Genomic DNA, 19,038 nt, shown 5'->3' with positions numbered 1-19,038 from the left:
AATTGGACAGTGTTAGAGAACTACATGTAAGTGGGTGAGTAGATAAAATGCTATTTTCCAGCACATTTAGAATACACAAAGGTTAAGACTTCGTTACATGTTACATAGGAGATCAGAACTTTTTCCGAGTTTCTCTAACGTTTTACCTGACCTCATAAGGCTTAGGCATTTGAGTTTGCTCTGATTCATTCTTTATCTAAAAGGAGAATAATAGAGGTGCTTTTTGTAATCTTGCAAAGAAAGCACAGAAATCTTGAGGTGTGGCCCCAATTACTGTTACGGACTTTGGTAAAAAAAAGAGAAGCAATGGATGTGCCAACTGCTAAAATGGTTTGTTAAATGCAAGGGGCCAGATGGTTTATTATCATCCATGCTTAGTATTGATCTCAAAAGATAGTCTCAATCTGTGAGAAATGTATTGAATTTTTTGCTTGACTTCTTTTCTTTCTCTGAGTTCATTTAAACTAAATGTCAACCATATAAACTTTTTTTCCCTTCAGTCCTGTCATAATTTTGCTCATTTCTTTGTCAGATGATTCCTAAGGAGATTTTCAATATAAAACACAAGAACAATATTTTTATATTGCATTACAAGTATCATCAACTTGGTATTGTCAAGACACAGCCAGACTCCGCAATCTGTGCTGAGAGAAATGCAGTTGCTTTGCTCTGTTGTGGCAGCACCAAGAAGGAAGTAGCAAAGAAAACATCTTCCATAGTCAACTCTTTATCTCCTCCCTAAGATATCTCTCATGTGTGCAGTTTTTCAGGGAGTAGTGTGCATGGATACTCCCTCAACTTGTGCCAAGTATCTGAATATCATTAATTTATTGTTGATCAGACTTCTAGAAGGAGAAGGGTGAGAAGTTAATAAAAGACCTTGAATTTCTTTTCTGTCTCACTTACAGAAGGCTATGACAGAAAGCTATAACAGAAAGTGCTTTTGGGTCTGTTTTTCTTGCATCAAAATGTTAAATTATACAGGTCTCTTGAAACAAGGTTTAGGACCAGGTGTGAAAGATAGAAGACTACACTGCTAGAGGATTACAGCAATAAGATGGTTTCTGCCTTCAAGCCCAAGATAACACTGTTTTAGCTCTCAATCTCCAAATACAGCAGCCGTGTGAAAAGTGATTTCCTCTTTGGAGGGGGAAGGGGAGCAACAAAGCAGCTATTTCAGATAACAGTCCTAAACAGTACCTCAAAAAGTCATGTGCACTCCCACTATTTAGAAAATCTCTGCAGAGTGTCAGAGGTCATGAGTATTTATAGCCCTTCTCCAAGCTAGCAGATGAATCATTGTTTCCCAGCAATTGTCAGGCTGCTTTGCTCAAATCTGGACAAAAACTATGTACAAGAGACCCTTTCTGTCCCCTTCCCCGTGATCCAGCTCTTGTGACAGCTTCTTGCTCAGGCTGGGCAGCTCTGATCCTACCTGCAAGGTGTAATGACATGAATATTACACACATGCATGTCTTTATGCCTTACAGGCAGGATCAATGAATAATTTTCAGCATAATAATTTTCTGTCTAATCTTGTTTGAATAGTTCTTCTATAATACTAAACAATTATAATTTGACAACTGTGTGGGATTGTGTTATACAAATGCCTGTTTAGTTAGGAGATCAATAAATAAATTGATGAATTTGTTTTCCTCATGAGAAATGGATGTTTTTAAGTAATTTAAATTGCTTAAGAAAAACATAATGCAACAGAAAAATGCCTTCAAGACTACAGTCAAGGTAGAAGGCTCTGAGAACTGGTTATTAAAAATCATTAATAAAAAAGCAGCTACTTTCTAATGTGCTTTCTAAAGTTAAAGCACATTATTGCTGTATAGAGAGATCCTTTATTTGAAATAGATCTGTTAAATTTTAGAATTGTCCAAATAAACTCTATCCAAACTTCTGTTAGCTACTGCAAACATGAATTTTAGAAAATATATTTTATGGACTTATTTAGTGTTCATCTGTCTTAACTGGAGTAGAGGTAAGGGACTGTAAATTAGCTGTTTTAATATATTGGGTTTCCTGTGGGACTTTTTATTTGTGTTTTATTATTATTTGTTAACATATATACACTCTCAATTCTTTTTCTTAGATGCACCTTTTACTGTAAATACTTTCTTCATTTATTGTGATTAACTTTTGTCCATTCTAACTAAGAGATTGACTCAGCTATGTTGTTCCTTATGCTTTGGATATTAATTTCGCACACAGCTGGAAATAAGTGCTTTTGGGAATATTTAGCTAAAAAAGGCATTAAATCTAAGACCATAAGCTTAAGACAGTGAAATATTAAGTCTAATATTAAGATTTTAGAAAAAGGAAATGAGGTCTGATTTTGTTCCTACCAAAGAAGTGTAATTGACTTAGATTTTCAGCACTAACGTGAAATGACACTGTGAGCAGATTCAAACTGTCCACTTAGAAGTCTGGGCTTTGGAATAACTGCTGCATCAGCAGGGCTGCCCTAAACAACAGGGAGCTTGGAGGAAATAGATGAGCAGTACAAGCTCAAAAACTAAATGTCATGGATGCAGGAAGATTGGACTTGCTGGTTAAGTGAAGTAAAGCATGGTGACAAACGCGGTGGCATACTAGTGGGAGATACAGCTCTATCACAGCAAAAGCCAGACAAGGACCTGCAAGTAGAACCAGAAGTGTCAGGGAGTCTTCCTTATCTTGATATACTGACAGTGGTTTTTGGGAGATGATTAAAATGTTACCATTTTGATATTTTAAACCATCTCTGGTCATACAGATGACTGCCCCTTTGCAGCAGCAGAGCCAAGAAATTTTATTCAGCTTGGTGTGGCACTTAGTCTCACACTTAACACCATTGATAGCTGCAGGATTATGCACATCATCTCACCTCAGCTTTACTCAGAACTGTCTTGTAAAAGAATGTATTGATGCATCCTAAATCTACAGAAAAGTTTAGGATGGAAAAAAGCAAGGAATATGTTACACATTCATTATATCTTCTATACAAGGCACAGAAATGGTATTTCTTCCGTTGCCTGAGATACCTTATCTTCAAGATCTGAAGCGAGTTGGTTTCCTTCATACCCCTGTACCAGTCCAGAGGAAATAAGATGAACTTTTCTTGCAGGACCCCAGATGACCCCCAGCCCACATCTGTCCTTGATGTAGGCTATTGGCACAGCACCTGCAAGGGGGAGTGGGAAGGTGTATGACTAATTCTCCTTTTCCACTGCTGGCAATATTTTCTCTCAGCAGTACGCACAAAAACTGAAAACAAGTCAAATTAAAGTGGACTATACCAATAAACAGAGAACACACAGCAACAGTTGAGTGATTATGTAGGGCAAAAGAGTGTGGTAGCCAGCTGACTGCAATATGCTCTACTAAATTTAGGTCATATATCGTACACGCAGGTAGGTGGTATGTACTGCAGTCAGCTACCTTGGACTTGTTTGCTGTCTTATTGATTAGGTGCTCAGGTCTGAACTGTTGTAAATTCTTTTACTTCTCAGTGCATACTGTCAAATATGCTGCCTGGGGAGCTCACAGCTACAGTGCAGTAAAAAAAAAAAAAAAAAAAATCATTTTAAATTGTTTTTTTTCTAAGTGTTCATTTATTCAGTTCTTCTTTTCCACTGCCTACTGCTTTTGGAGCATACTCATGAGCAGAGCAATATGCATTTAAATTGTTATTGCTGCAGTGTTGCTAGAGCTGTGTCTATCAGCTGAAGTGAATCACTAACACTACCTTATGATTTAAGTTACAGCTTTTTTTCATATAATTAAAAAATACGCATGGCATAAATATATGACTGACCAGATTTACACTCTCTCATTCATGCTGGGGAAAAAAACCCACAAAACTATCATCATTCACATATACATTCAATACTTTGCATGACAGGCTTTCCAAATGTTATGAGTGTAAAGCAATAATCACTCCAGGGCAAGATTAGTTTGGACTTTTTTCCCAGCATGTTCATAACAACAATAACAAAACCAACATTGATAAATAACTAAATGGCAGAAAGAATTTTTAAACAGTTCTGAGAGTCACCTCCAATAATTTTACTTTTCTTCCCATTTTACTACTTTTCAACTATTGCTGTTAAATTTTGGATGTTTTTGTTATCCCTCCATGTTTTCAGAACATTTGGGCTGCACTCAGCATATATGTGATTATAAGAAAATATAATTCAAGTTGCAATGTTGGTACAACTTGTTATAAGGCTATTCTTTCCACTATTAGATACTCTTGCTTTTGCCAAAGTATCACCCTGTCATTTCAAGCTGAGTTATCATAATTTTAAAGAAATACTTCAGATAAAATTATCCAGCTTTTTCTGAGAATAACATTACAAGAACAACTTGTTATTTAGCCAAATTTAAGTAAAATCAAGCAAAATTTGATAACTGTTGTGTTCCAGTACATAGTTATAGAGGCTTTTCATCAAGGGCTTCATATTTTTTGAAGAGACATTTTTTGTTTTCTATTTCTTTTGGCGTTCATAAGCAGGAACTCTTAAGTAAATTGTCAGCACTGGAAAGATTTCCATACTGAAAGATGTAGATTTTCCTATATCTACACACTTATAATGCATTGTGTAAAGTCTAAATTGACTGTAGCATCTGCAGCTGATAAGAAATAGGCAGTTCTGACAGCTGTAGGCTGAAATGGGCCAGGAACACATGCCAACAACCTGGCAATAATTCGGTAATGCAGGAAGAAGTAAAGCTGCCGTGAAGGTGGGAAGGGAGGGAGGATAGCTGGAACCGCAGAGGATGAGAGACTCAGCTTTAAGAAGAACCAGAGAACAGACAGAAATGAGGCATCTGGAAGGATGAGACTGACATTAGACCTTGCATATCCTAGCACAGGTGTAGCCACCTGTGCCACTGTCTAGGGCAGAGATACTGTGGGAAAAGCATCAGCTATGTGTGTCATTGCAAGGCACATGAGAACACATGCACCAAGGCCTGTCAGTATATAATTTAATCCCTCCCTTTTCCATCTTACACATTCCTGACTAGCAGAAGACATCATTTGACTAATATAACTTTAATTCATAATTCTAAAAAGAAATTGTTATGTGTATAGAGCAACACCTTGTTGTCCATTGAAGAATAGTAAAGCAGCTTATTGATTAGTTTTAAAACTAAGAATTTCCAGGGAAATATTTAGGACTGTCTTTGGCCATAGAAAAGAATTTATTAGTTTTATCAATAAAGCTTCATGAGATACCAAGTTAGATTTAGAAGTAATATAGAGGCAGACTACATAATAATATTTTTTTGTGAAAAAAAACAGCTGGATCTATACTAAATAAAGAGTGGAGTATGAAAGATGTGTAGCAGCATTGTATACACAGAAGGCCTGAGTTTCCAAAGGGATAAAGCTTCTATTTGTCTCGATTTTAGCAGGAGATCCTACCAGCACAGCAAGCAGCCTTTCATGGCTTACAGCTGTGCACTTTAATGCCACCTAATTCTGTTCTGCACACTCTCAGATTCATAGACTATCCACCTGGCAGAAGTAAGCTAAACATCGCTTTGCATGAGCCCTGAAATTTCTCTAAATTACAAGTGCAGCAAATCAACACAAATTTGGCAGAGAACACCCTGCACTGGTTCTATATCAAGCTGTACTGTATCCCACTTCAGTCAGGAAAAATGCTTCATCCAGGAAGATCCTCTGCTAATACTTTTCTCACCACTCAAAATAAATGCTCATTGTCTGGCCACGGAGCAGACAATTAGTACAACCTCCATTGGTTAGGCCAACAGTTTTCTAACAGCTCTGCATGACTTTGCTTTGCTAGGCCATTTTATGGAGCAGTTTAACTAGAGAAATAGGGAATGCAGTAGGTTTCTGTGTAAAATTTTTAAAAATCAAAAATATAGAAAAATTATAATAAAAATGGTTGGAACAGAAGCTGCTACATACACAATCTACAAATATTACAATCTTAGTGGGCAAGGTGAAGCGTAAAGGGGAATGAGAGAATTTTAAAGCTGAAGCTCAGTAGTAAAACTGAGAAAATAATGTACTGGGAAGCTTGGTAAGGAGTCTATTTACAGAAGGAGGTTGACTGCATAGTAGCAACCCTAAAGCATCCAAACAAAACATATTTTAGAATGATCAATTTCTCTGAAGGGTCAGTGAGAGATATTCCTCCAGAAAGAACATCAGAGAACCTCAAGGAGACTTTACTAAGTCCTTGTTGTCTTCTTGGCTTTTGGACTATACCTGTAAATCCATTCTCCTCTGGCTTGTTTTGAAAATAATAAAATGAAAACTTCTTTTCAGCAAATAATAAAATATCCTTTGTGACTGTATTAGAGGTGTAATTCTTACATTTACAGTATTGTGCTTTGGTAGAGTCTGTTTTCCTCAAAGAGTTTTATACAAAATCAAATATTTGTTTTCTATGGGATTTTGTCTGGAAACTGAAGGCAACATTTGTTTTCACGTTTAAATGTGAAAATTTCTAAAATCACATCTGCACAGGAAGCATTATTTAGTTACTGAGTAGTGAGTGTTATTAATATGCCTTCACAAACCCTGAAGCATGCTGTGGCTCTTTTTCACTTCTGAAAAGATAGGAGGGATGTGACTGGAGAGGCAGATTAAAAGTGTACTGTCTAGCCTAGCTATAATGAGCTATCTTTTTTTTTTCCTCTGTGGATGGCAGATTTAATATTTTAGTGATGTTCTAAAACAACTGCACTTGTTTCTTATATTTTCTTATTGCCCTTTTTCCTTTCTCACCTTTCTTACTATTTTCAGCATTTTTCTCTTTTTCTCTATAGATTACATCACAAATCTACAATCTACCTTCTACAGCTTCAATTTAATCACAGGTCAGTCAGAAGACTATTGACTTTTCTGCTGTATCACAATTCAAGATGTATACTCTAATAGGTCTGGAAACCTTGTGTCAGGTCATGGTTCCTGCCTCTAGTGATTTTATGGAACTTCTTCTGTGGTCATTTCAATGTATAAAAAAGGAATTCTCTCTGATCTACCAGTGTCTCTGCTTGTAGAAGGTTTGTTAGTTCTGTTTTACATTTTTTGTAATTGCTTTGTGTAAGTCCCAGGTTCTGATTTTGAACAGTTTAAATCTGTAGGTGTAGAAAATCTGTAAAAATTTTCATGGAAGAGGAAAAAGGTTCCAAGAAAATATTGTGGAGGACAACCTCATTCTGTTGTGAAGTTTCTTGAACATTAAGGAAGTCATTATGGAATTTATGGGGGTTTTTTGTCCCCTCCTTGGAGCTCTAAGGTAATATAGGCAACTTCAGTCTGCAGTACTCATTAACATACCAAGAAAGGAGAGCAACTCCTTTATCTGGCTTTAGCCAGATATAGCCAATATTACTACATGAAAAATCTGTCTGAAGAACTTCTCTCAGCTTTGCTTTTAGCTTTTCAAAGGCTAAGGAAGATTTGTTTCTGTCATGAATGAATGTTTTAATATCTCTTAAAGAATCACCAGCAACGGTGGTAATAATGGAAAATCCACCATGTTAGACCCAGTAAACGGGTATAATATGAAAGCAACAGCACAAGAAAGCTCATTGGCAAGGTTCACTCTACTACTTACTAGATGGTTAAGGCACACTGAGGAAAAGCAAACAAAAATCCAGAGTGGATCCATCCAAACCTAAATAACCACTTAACTTCAACTTCACAGCACCTTAACTTATCAACATTTAATTTACTTAATTTATAGCTTATGTTTAACAATTTAGCAAAGGATTCATATAGGGTTTACAATACCACAAGAGTTACTTGTGGCAGGCCTAACCTGTGACTCTGAAGTGATGCAGAATCTAAGGGAGCAGCATTCCCATTTCCAGTACATTCGCCATAGTGTACACGTACTTGCACGCACACAAGGAGTCTGTACAAGGTGCCTGAAAGGTTCCCCTCAAAGGTAATGAAATACCCATTTCAGATGTCTTTGTAACTTCTCAGCAGGCAAAGGGTACAGCCTTGAGGAATGGGGGTGTCAGACCAGGATTGGTGGTTGTTTGGCAGTCTCCAAATACAGCAAACCTGAGAGGTGCTGGCTTTGAGGGGCCCCACTCCAAGGGGCTTCTCTGGTCGCTGCCACTGCCCTCCAGGAGAGCTCAAAGGGCCTCACTTTGCACCCCTGTACATAGGATCACCAGAGACTGGGCTTTAGCCATAGCAGTGCTTCATCTTGGACACAGGTTTCAGGCCAGAAACCTCTTTTGAAAGTTTGGGAACAAAAACATTATCCCGCTTGGATTGTTTTTCAGGCAAAAAATAGTCTCCAAGGCTGCATTAAAGAAAAAAAAAAAAAAAAAAAAGAAAAAAGCAGGGGCTTGTTAGACTGCACCAGCTCCTGGGAACAGGCAGCATTTCTGATAAGCTCAAGAGGAGCTTGGCCCAGGTGCTGCTCATCAAGGCTGAGGCCTAATGAACATTTCTGAGGTTATAGTGCAGCTTGGGGTGGGAAGGCTATACCACCACAGTTTTGTTTCTTTCTTTACTTTTGAATAAAACTTGAAAGAATTTCACTACATTTGGTGTTTGATAAAATTAAGATGTCTTTCTCTCTTGTTTATAAGAAAACATGAATTTCTCCTTTTAATATGACCGTATATTGAATTGTCTCAAATAATCAAATTCATAAGTGTGGGTGATGAGTTTTGGGTTTTAGCTTTTTATACTGGTTTTAAATGAGACAAACTTGATATAAAAATTCTTGTTAAAGTATCAGGAAAATAAATTTACCATAGATACTGATAATCATAGTTGGAAATGCATTCCAGAGAGCACTTTCATTTTCTTCTCTCTTTGGGGATCCTGGAATCCTTCATTTCTCAAGGGCTGAGGAGGAAATTTCAGTCAACCAATCAATCAATCAATCAAGTCCTTATGCAAAGTATCACTTGGGGATAAATAACTTTAGTTACCCCTAGTATGATACAGATGCTCAGGAATCACTTCTGATTGACCCTGATTTTAATCAGGCCAAATAAAAAGTTGTTTGTTTTTTTTGAATGACTGATGTAATTCAAAATAAAAAGGTGCTGAAATCAATGCACTAACTGCCAAAGCTTGAAGATCAGAAATGTGGTAAAGTGTGTTCTTTAATGTGGTTTCCCCAGCTGGATCAACATGTTTGGATAAAACATTCTGCAATAAGCCTGTATTTCATAGTGTACTTTGTGGTATGAACCAGGTTCAGGCAAACAGGTTGATTTAATACAGCTTTGATTCCACCTAGGAATGCAGACTATGCTTAAGGAAAGGATATCAAATTTACCTTTCAGATCCCAGTGTCACTGAGGTGAGTGAAAGAATGCTAAACTATAAATTCAGTGCTAAAACTGTAAATTATAACATAAAGCTTCAAAAGTCACTTTTTGGGGACTCCTCTGAGATAAAAGGGTTTTGATTAGCTAATCACCAAAACATCCTGCTTAGTTCCTTACATAATACTGACTGTACTTGTAAGATTCCCTTAGACAAAGAATCAGTGAAACTTGGGCACCTTTTAACCATCTTATACATTTATCACATGCAAAAAGTTAACTACTTATCATTTTAAGTAATTTTAAGTATTGAAAATGTAACCTCAATTAACACCTAATTTCAGACAAAACATGAATTACAATCTAAAAATAAAATTATCATAATATCCCAATTTAAAGAAAAAAAAAATCAAAAGCCATCTGTACTTCCCTCACAACAGCATCTTACTGTGGCCTTGGCATGCAGTAGAAATGTGTTTGCACTTTATTAAGAAATACTTGCCATAAAGAGTTCAACAAATATTTTGTTCTAGCTTCCCATTCTAGAGGGCATATTGTCACAAGTTTGTCTGGGCTAGACAGATAACTAAACTTTGATGAAGTAATTATGAAAGCTTTTTGTCCACAGGTGAAGCACCACAAAAGTCCGTAAGTGTCTATATTTTATGTAATCCAGTATTGCACTAATGATCCTGCTATAAACTCAGTCTGCAAAACTAATAAAGTGCAGGAGGCAGGCAATCCTCACATGCTGATCAACCAGCAGCTCCTCAAAAACTGTTTCTCAATTCTTTGGTTGTAAAATGGAAATAATTAAATGTGAGATGTGTAGATGATGAAACAATGAATTCAGCAAGGAGCCAGAGAAACCCCTGCTTGCATCTCCTGGGTAATTACCTTTGCTGCAGCAAAGTATTGCAAGAGCTTCCTCTGCCAGAAGGGATGTATTTTATGTTGTTGAAACACCAAGAGTGCTTTCAGCTGGGACAAACTCACAGGAGAAATGTGTAGAAAGATGAAAATACTGAAAGAAGATCTGTTTATCTGCTACTGCAAGTACAGTGTGAACAAGGGACCCCTAAAGGATTTTGCCTTTTCAAAATGTAAAAAAAAAAAAAAATAAATTTTTTTTTAACCAAATTCATATAGTCTGTATCAACATAGCTCTCTCTACAGGTGTCTAGAGGCGTTTATTAGGTTACATACATAAAGTGTCAGCTCATTTAAAGGGACAGCTCTCTATCTCTTTCAAATGCTTCCTCAAAGAAGGCAACGCCACCAACCTTTATCCAGGTCTTTAAGTCTGGTTTACTGTTTTGCTGTAGAGCATTTGAAAACAACAACAACAAAAACAAAACACCACAGATAGGTCAAGATGTTACCCTGGTTGCTGTGGAAAGCTTGATATATCCCGGACATTGATTTACACAGCATCTGTAGGAGGACGTAAGAACAGAGTTAGAAAGCATATAAGAGGTTTGTTTTACTTGGAGGACTGGGTTCATAAAGAGAGGCTGAAAATAGAAAGAAAATCTTCTGAAGGAAAACTGTCAGGGTAGACACTGTGAGAGCATTACACAATGCTGATGGGAAGCCAACAAGCAACACTTGAGGAGGGTTAGCAAGCATGGTGCTGTGTGAGGTATCTAAGGGAGATGTTCAGAAGTGAGGTTTTGTTTTGGTCATTTAGTTCAAAGTGGAATTCAGTTTCTGAGAGAACCTTGGATGAGGTTTCCAAGATGTGCAGGTGTGAGAACTGTATCTGCATTTATAGGATGTAGACTTTTACAATATTCCAGCATAGATTTTCAATTGAAAATATTCAATACATTTTAGGAATACCCTATTTTCTAGAGATCTGCTTTGAAACAGAAATAAAACAGAGCTAAATTAAAATCATAGCTCTCTATTGTTTTGGGAATTAAGGGTTATTGTCTGCCAAATGTCTCTGAAAAGCAAACCTTGATGTTTATTTTCTTGTTCTCATAACAAAGTGAGTTGCCACAATACATTATGTGGAGCTGTAAGTCATCTCCACAAGCCCAATTATTTATAACTATTTTTATTTTCTGTTTCAAGTACAAAGTCCTTGAATGGAAGACAATGATCTATTACATAAATATTTTCGTGAGTAGCATGAGCAGTGGTAAATATATGGGAGCCATTGTGACAAGGATAACATACCATAAATCCATTTCAAATGGATACAGATGAACAGCACGTATTCTCTTGTGCTGTGGAAACTTTGTTCAGCCAGCTCAGAAAACTGGTCATAATTCAAAAATATTTAAGGTTTTTGTTTAAAAATGTATAACTGCCTTCATGTCAGCCATTCCCAAGGCCCTTGACCTTAGGGGACTAGATACAGACATTCAAAAACAGCTAGCACAATTATTATTTGAGAAGAAGTGAGGAAAAAGCAACGTGAGAGAAGTGATGTGTTGTTATTGAGACTCATTGAGTGACCTCATTGTTTTCTGACATTGTCTTGACTACTAACAAAGAGCTTCTGCACATTCCCCACATCCCGTTGCAGCACTGGGGAGCAGCTGTGGATGCATGGTAAGCAGTGCCAGGACTGATTCATTCAGTGCCACCCTCTCCTGGTTTTGGCCAGGACAGCATTCATGCTCTCCCAGCTGCCGTGAGGGCAGCGGAACCTGGACCATGTGTGTGCATCCACACACACCATCACTAGGAGCTGTGGCTTTGGGTGGAAGTAAAATGGACACAACACAGAGCCACAGCCATTTTGTCCCTTTTTCCAAGGTAGCAAAGTAGAGAACAGAGCTGATGGGGCAAGGAGAGGGAAGAGGAATGGTCAGTGCAATGCAGGCCGTGTGGGTAGAGCACTCCATCTCAGAGGGTTTGTCCATCATTGTCTCAGATTCAGGGCAAAAAGCTCTGTCTGCAGTGACCAGCATCTTTTTCTCCTTTGTCTCTGGCAGACACATGCCACTGGCCACAGTAACATTGGGTCAGTCATGAGCATTTTTTACATATTATCATCCTCTTTCATATACTTGTTATTAGTATTGTTGCTGTTATTGCTTGTTTTCCTTATTTTATTACTGTCAATTTTTTTTCTCAACCCATAATCGCTTCCATAATCTCACCCTTTCTTTGAGAGGGTGGGGAGAAAGGAAGTGGTTGCTTGGAGCTTAATTTCCAGCTGGTTTTAAACCACAACACACACTTTGAAGAAAACAACCAGTTGCTGCAGTTTATTTTGCTAGGGAATGGATGCTTTTGTGGTAGGGGAAGGACCATAATTTCAGAGGCTTTGACATATGTCCATGGGGCAGCCCTAGGTAGGGATCCAGTCTAGGGGTTTTGGCTGGCTGCAACATAGACCACAGAAACTTCCACATTGATCACTACCATCCGGCAGCAGAAAGGCTGGGTCATCCTCAGATGAAGGCTGCAAAGTCCTGTCAAGAGCTGAAGAACAAGTCTGGGTTCAGGCATACCCAGGACCCAGGTCAAATCCCACTGTCATGCAAGAGGCAGGGGTTCCTGGGAGGGGCACCCTGACTGCACTGCAGAGGGTAGTCAGGACCACAGGTTCACACAGGACTTGACCCATCTACCCTGGGGTGTCAATCAGTGCGGCAAAGAGGAGTTTGAGGAAAATTCTATAATTTTCCTCTATTCCTATAATGAGGTTTGGTCTTGGAAGGCTGATTTTAAAAATATTCCCCTAGGAACGCCACTATGGACAGCCTGTCTTAAACCTGGGCTTCGGATCTGAAGCTTGGGAAAATGGTGAAGCAGCCATCCAAACACATATAGCATGCAACAGAGAGGCCAGTCTCTTTCTTATTCAGGTACAAATATATATATATATATATATATGCTGGAAATAGAAGGCATGCAGCGTTGTGGAGCTCTTTGTCTGCTAGAAGAGTATATGAATAAACTTGTGACACTTCATGCAGCCAGGTATTATCCACCGCTCATTTCTGTGAGGTTTGCTGCTTATTTTTAGTCCAGCCAATGTCCATCTGTAAGATTTTATGATCATTTCCACACTTAGTCTGAAATTGACAATTCAGCCCAATATATATCAAACCAAACTCTTGTGGATCATTTCTGTCTTTATTCTCTCCCAAAGTCATTGCTTATATTCAGACATGAGAAAGACTGCTTATGCAGAACTCTTCCGTGCACTGTCCTGAAGATTTTAAAAGATGCTTTTTAGAACAAGCTGCATGTCACATTGGAAATGCTGATATTGAAGAGTCAGCACTTTGTGCCTCCTATTACCTCTGTGCTTACTCCCAAGACTTTTACTTCCATTAACAATATCATGCCTTTTTGAAAATCGAGTGCACTCTCATCCAGTTAATTCCCAACTGAAGCCCTTGCTAGCTACATTTAAGTGCTGCTGACAAGATGTTCTGCCACTGCCCCCTGTTCTAGGCTGCCCTCTATAATGAGGAAATATTCCTTTAAAATCACCATAATGGTATAATCTGGAGTCCTCAACTCTTCTGGCAGTGGGGCCAGCTTTAAAAGCCATAAGTGGCTTGCATGTTGTAGCAGGCTCTGCAGCCCTGCTAATAAAAAGGTCTATATACCTCTGAGAATGACTTTGTCTCAGCCATCCATGTGAGCAGGGCTGGAATTAAACCAGTGCTAATAAAAGCGAGACAAATGGACAAATAAAAAGGCATTTGGCATAGTCACATATATGTAGGACACACAGAGAGAAGGATGACTCCCATCTTGGTCTAAATACAGTTCAGAACAGTGGGCAGAATGCTGCTTGATGAGCTCTGCTCACATGTGCATTAGCAGTGTAAGGCTGGAAAAATGGTTCACATTTCCCCCCAGGGAAGGGACCGGTAAGCTGCACAGGCCGTGGTCAGGTCTCACTTCTGGAACTGCAGAAATATCCTGTGGGGGCATCCCTCCACATCCCATTACACATCTGCCACACCTATGACTTCCCATTATAGTTAAGGGGGAAATGTGTACAAAAGGTAATACAAAGCAAAATAAGCAGTCATTACAATTCAGCTGTATTGAGGAATACAGCTCACAGTATTGAAGAAACTGTTCTTTAGTGATCTTACTGAATGCAAGCAGATAGTTCTGTAGACAAAATGTGATACACTGGAAAACTTGCGTCCTAAGCATTTGACTAATTTGGGGAAACAAAAGATTAGTACCTTTTTCCCCTTCTAATTTTTAAGGCTTTGACTTCTTATTTCTAATTAAGACTTACTAAACTCAAGAATGCTATGTTCATTTCCTTTTCTCATCCTCCACTGAAAGGAGGTAAACGAAATTTGGGTTGCAAGTACAGATTTCAGGAAAGGGTGTATATTAACACCTACCAGCTAGGAAAACTTGGACTGAGAATGACTCCAAAAAAGCAAACAAAGTGAAAGTCACTTTGGAGTTTTCACATTTCTCATAGCATCTTTTGCCTAATTTTATTAGTTTTTAAAAACGCCTTTTAAATCTGCTTAAAACTAGGTGACTTCTGCTGCCTAAGATTCTAAATAAACTGCAAATAAACTTAAAGACTATTTGTTTTCAAACATCCTGTTTCTCTCTTTTTGAGAGATGCTTCATCTCCAGCTGCAGGTACTTCAGAGAGAGACAAGCATTTGAGAAATAGGCTGCAGCTGAAATCAGGAGTACTTCTTGTAGTTTACATGCTGAACAAAGCATGATTTGGGGTTACAAACCCTTCAAATGTCTTTCTAATGAAAGCTAATTAATTATTGCTTTAAAACAAACAACCTACTTAAATCTGATGAGTCCCTGTCTTATGCATTTTAAGCTCTTGTAAAGTATAGTAAATAACTATGACTAGTTAATTACCCTGCTATCCATTTGACCAATGCCTTTCCCGTTTATCTTCCAGAAACACCACCCTGAATCTCAACTTGCTTTCATGGAGGTCATTAATGTCTGTCACACCAAAAAACGTTCAGGCTTATGTCACACTTCTTGCTGGAAAATGAAATAGTCTTGTTCTCAGTATACTATTTTCTTATTTCTTAAAGCACAATTTCAGTGTAGGAGATGAAAGGCCCAGGTGTTGCCTTGTTTTTATCCTAGGTACTAATTTCTTTATTCTCTAGTGAGATGGTCTACATTTCTGCTTCTAGGAGGAGGGAATGGATGGTGATCACTTAAAATAAGATTGCATTTTCAAGTGATCCTGAACAAAGAGAAGATTTTTTTTTTATTCCTGTTAGAAGTGTCATAGTGTTGAAATATGTTAGACAATTAGGATTCTTTTTATTTTTAGATCAATTTGTGCTACAAGTGCTGGCTATTCTTAAAGCATTTTACAATATAAACAAAGAGAAATTTTCCAAGAAATAACTCTGAGATTTCTATTTTTTATAATTAAGATAATTAAAATAATTACTATTGTTCCTAACATAGTATTCTTATGCATTTAAAATGATTTCTGCTTTTAAGTGAAATGTTATGACACAGGTTACTCTCATTTTAATAGATAAAAATAGTTATATACGTCATTTTAATAGGTGTTTAATATGTTGGAAATATTTAATTGAACTGTCATTATTTGCCACCAATGCATTTGGAAAGCCTAATCTGAGTGTTTCTAGTGATCAGCATTGAAAGTGAAAAACAAATGAGAGTTAAAAATTAATAAAGTGATGTTTATATCTGGAACAACTATTGTAATAGGTTTAAATTCTATTATTTAGTTTTTAATGTTTCTTTTTAGTCTGGACAATTAATGACTATTAAAATCAAAGGTTTTATTCCCCCTCTGTGCTTTGAAAGGACATGGTAAAAAATAAAGGTCCAAAGAAATGTTTTGTTTGCAGGTGCAAGCTCTTAACTGAATACAAGTGAAGACAGTGGGAGACTTTAAGTAAAAATGACCACTCTGTAAATACTGTACACTGGCTTTCATGGGCAGACCTTAAGGTTGTCATGGTTGAAGTCTGCAGGCAGGAAAGGATCAGAACTAGCATGGCAGCACTGCTGAAACTCCTGTGTTCTAGACGTTTTCTCCTTGGAGTTATGCTGGAATAATGGCCAGGTGCTTGGGTTCAATGTATAGTGCATGAAAACATCAAAAAGAGCTGATGAAATTTTCAGCTCCTAGTGGTAGGACCAGCTGCACTTAATCAACAGGGAAAAACAGAGAATGAAGTATTTGAATCCCACACTTTTCTAGGGATTCTTTTATTTTCTTCAGTTTTATCCGTTTCCATGAGAATTCGTAATCTACTGGGTTTTGCTGAAAATTGGCATTTTCATTTTTATTCTGTATTTTTCCCAGACTAGTGGAAGTAGGGCAGTGATAGACACTGCTCCTTCCAGACATTATTTGGGCTGTGGTGTGAGTTGCAATGTGCACATCTGTGCTCTGCCCATCCACTGTTAAGTATCTGGGAGCAGGTGTTCACTGGGCATCAGGTAACACAGGTGATTCATTTTGACCAGGATGCAACAGAGTTACCATGGCCCCAAGAATAACAAGTCAGTTGCAAAATCACAGAATGGTTTGGGATGGAAGGAATATTAAAGATAATTCAGTTTCAACCCCCCTGCCATGGTCAGGGTCAACTTCTACCTAGGCCAGGTTGCTCAAAGTCCCATCCAACCATGAACACTTGCAGGGATGGGGGAGTCTCTCTGGGCAACCTGTTCCAGTGCCTCACCACCATCACAGTAAAGTATTTTCTCCTAATATCTAATCTAAACCTGCCATCTCTCCATTTAAAGCCAATTTGAAGTAATTTAAAGCTTGAGTCATCTCAGGCCTTTACTGTCCTGGAAATTATTTCCATGATGACAGAGTAGAAATGGTATTAAGACACATCACTCAGATGTCCAAGCCAATCTCCTCCTTACATAGTATTTCAGAATCTTGTATATTTGGGCTTTGTTGGTGTGTTCTGTTGTGGTTCCTTTTCCCTATGATTTATCTCATTTATATTTTCTCAGACCTGAAAGAAAGAAGAAAGAGATGCTTTAAACAAGCATCTGGAGTCTAACAAGTTTTTCTCAAATTAGATATATGCTGTCCAGCCCTTTCTAACATTTGAAACTCAGGTAATCATAAAGAAAACCATGAAGGCTGAGTAAATGCAGCCAACTGCCTTTACCCACTTAGTCCAAATGAGTATGGAGAAAAGCCTGTGCCAAAAGAGTGGCATTGTTACTATTGATGAGGAGTGTAATACACCTGTAAACTTGCAGTTTACAGTCACTTAGGATATTTGGGAAAAGATTTGCAAAGAATGTGTGTGACATTTTCATCCCTGATAAAATCCACATGGAGAAAGAAGAGGAAACTTGCGCTGCTCCTCCGAGAGTGCTCTGGCCTTGATCATTCAAGTCAGTTATTTCCTGAGAGACTTGCCAAAAAGAAGCCAAGACCCCTGGAAGTTGCCCCTCTAGTGTGCTGGGCAGCACATCCATTGGAAACCAGTCTGACATAGATTCCCCGTGCTTTTATGATATATGCTCTCACAAAGGGCACAGAGCACAGAATGGGTGTTCGTACTCTCTTAAGTAGGATTAACCACAGCATTGATAGGTTTTATTTATAAATTTTATTTACATTCTTCTCTTTGTCCATGACAGTGGCATGTAGTAACTAAATCAGACACAGACAAATATTCAGGCAGACAGTTTGCTCCCATTTCTGACACATATTTTATTTTGGAGGGGAAGAGAGGAGTGACTCTACGGATTATATTTAAGAGGAACGTGCTTTCATACTTCCAAACCCCACATTTTGTCTCATTTTATCCTCTCTGATATCAACATATACCTTGATATATGTTGTAGTGTTTTCAAAATGTTTTGTGTATTTATAGAAGAATTATTTTAAAATATTGCTTCACCTTTTTTAAACCTAGCATATCATTTCCATCTATTTAAAGATTCTCAGAGTTTTCCAAAAGACTACCACTGCCAAAAGATACTTCTCCCAGCTTTCCCCCCAGTATTGACACAGCTGTGTTAATGAAGCTACTGGAGTTACCATGTAATTAAACACTGTATATACATCTGGGATTTTTTCCAGTTTCTTCAGTTGTGCTACATAAGATGCTGCTTTGACAGAATTTAGTAATTAGTAGAAGAGATGGTCCTTTCTCCTTTTTTGCTTTTCAAGAAAATGTGATATTTTTGGAAACTTACCTTTTCTATTTCTTCTTTAATTGTGTTAAACACAACAAAACAATGAGGCAGTTGCTGTCACTGCTTCTAGTAGAAAATAAAGATACTGGCATACTATGGCATCTTTTTCATGCTGTCATGTAGAGAGATGCCATGTTCAGGATGATGTAAAGGCAAAACTAAGAATATTTTTTTTCTGTATAATTACCATTAAATAAATATGGACCTTAATATATATATATATGTATATATCATGTTATGACAATAAATCACAGATCCTGAACAGTGTGTGATTCACTTTTCACACTGTGCCAGATTGACTTCTAAACAAGTAATTTATTTTGTTTCTTTCAGAACAGACTCAGAAATGCACTTATAGGCCACTTTATACATGCAAAGATCTCCTAGGTCAGCTGAAAGCTTAAAATACTTACTCTACAGTGCTAAATCCAAAATAAACTCTTCCCAGATAAGTGGTTACAGCTCAAATGTTGACCTCAGGTTTAGCTTCTGGTAATGCTGTCTGGTTAATCAGTTTCTGATTTACCAACTTTTGCTGTTAAAGCTTCATTTGAGGAAAATTTATCTCTGGGAAGAAGAAGAGGAATACGCCATCAAGACTGCCTCATC

This window comes from Cyanistes caeruleus, chromosome 2, assembly GCF_971803275.1.
Source record: "Cyanistes caeruleus chromosome 2, bCyaCae1.hap1.1, whole genome shotgun sequence".
Classification (NCBI taxonomy): Eukaryota; Metazoa; Chordata; class Aves; order Passeriformes; family Paridae; genus Cyanistes; species Cyanistes caeruleus.
This window is presented reverse-complemented; position numbering follows the sequence as displayed.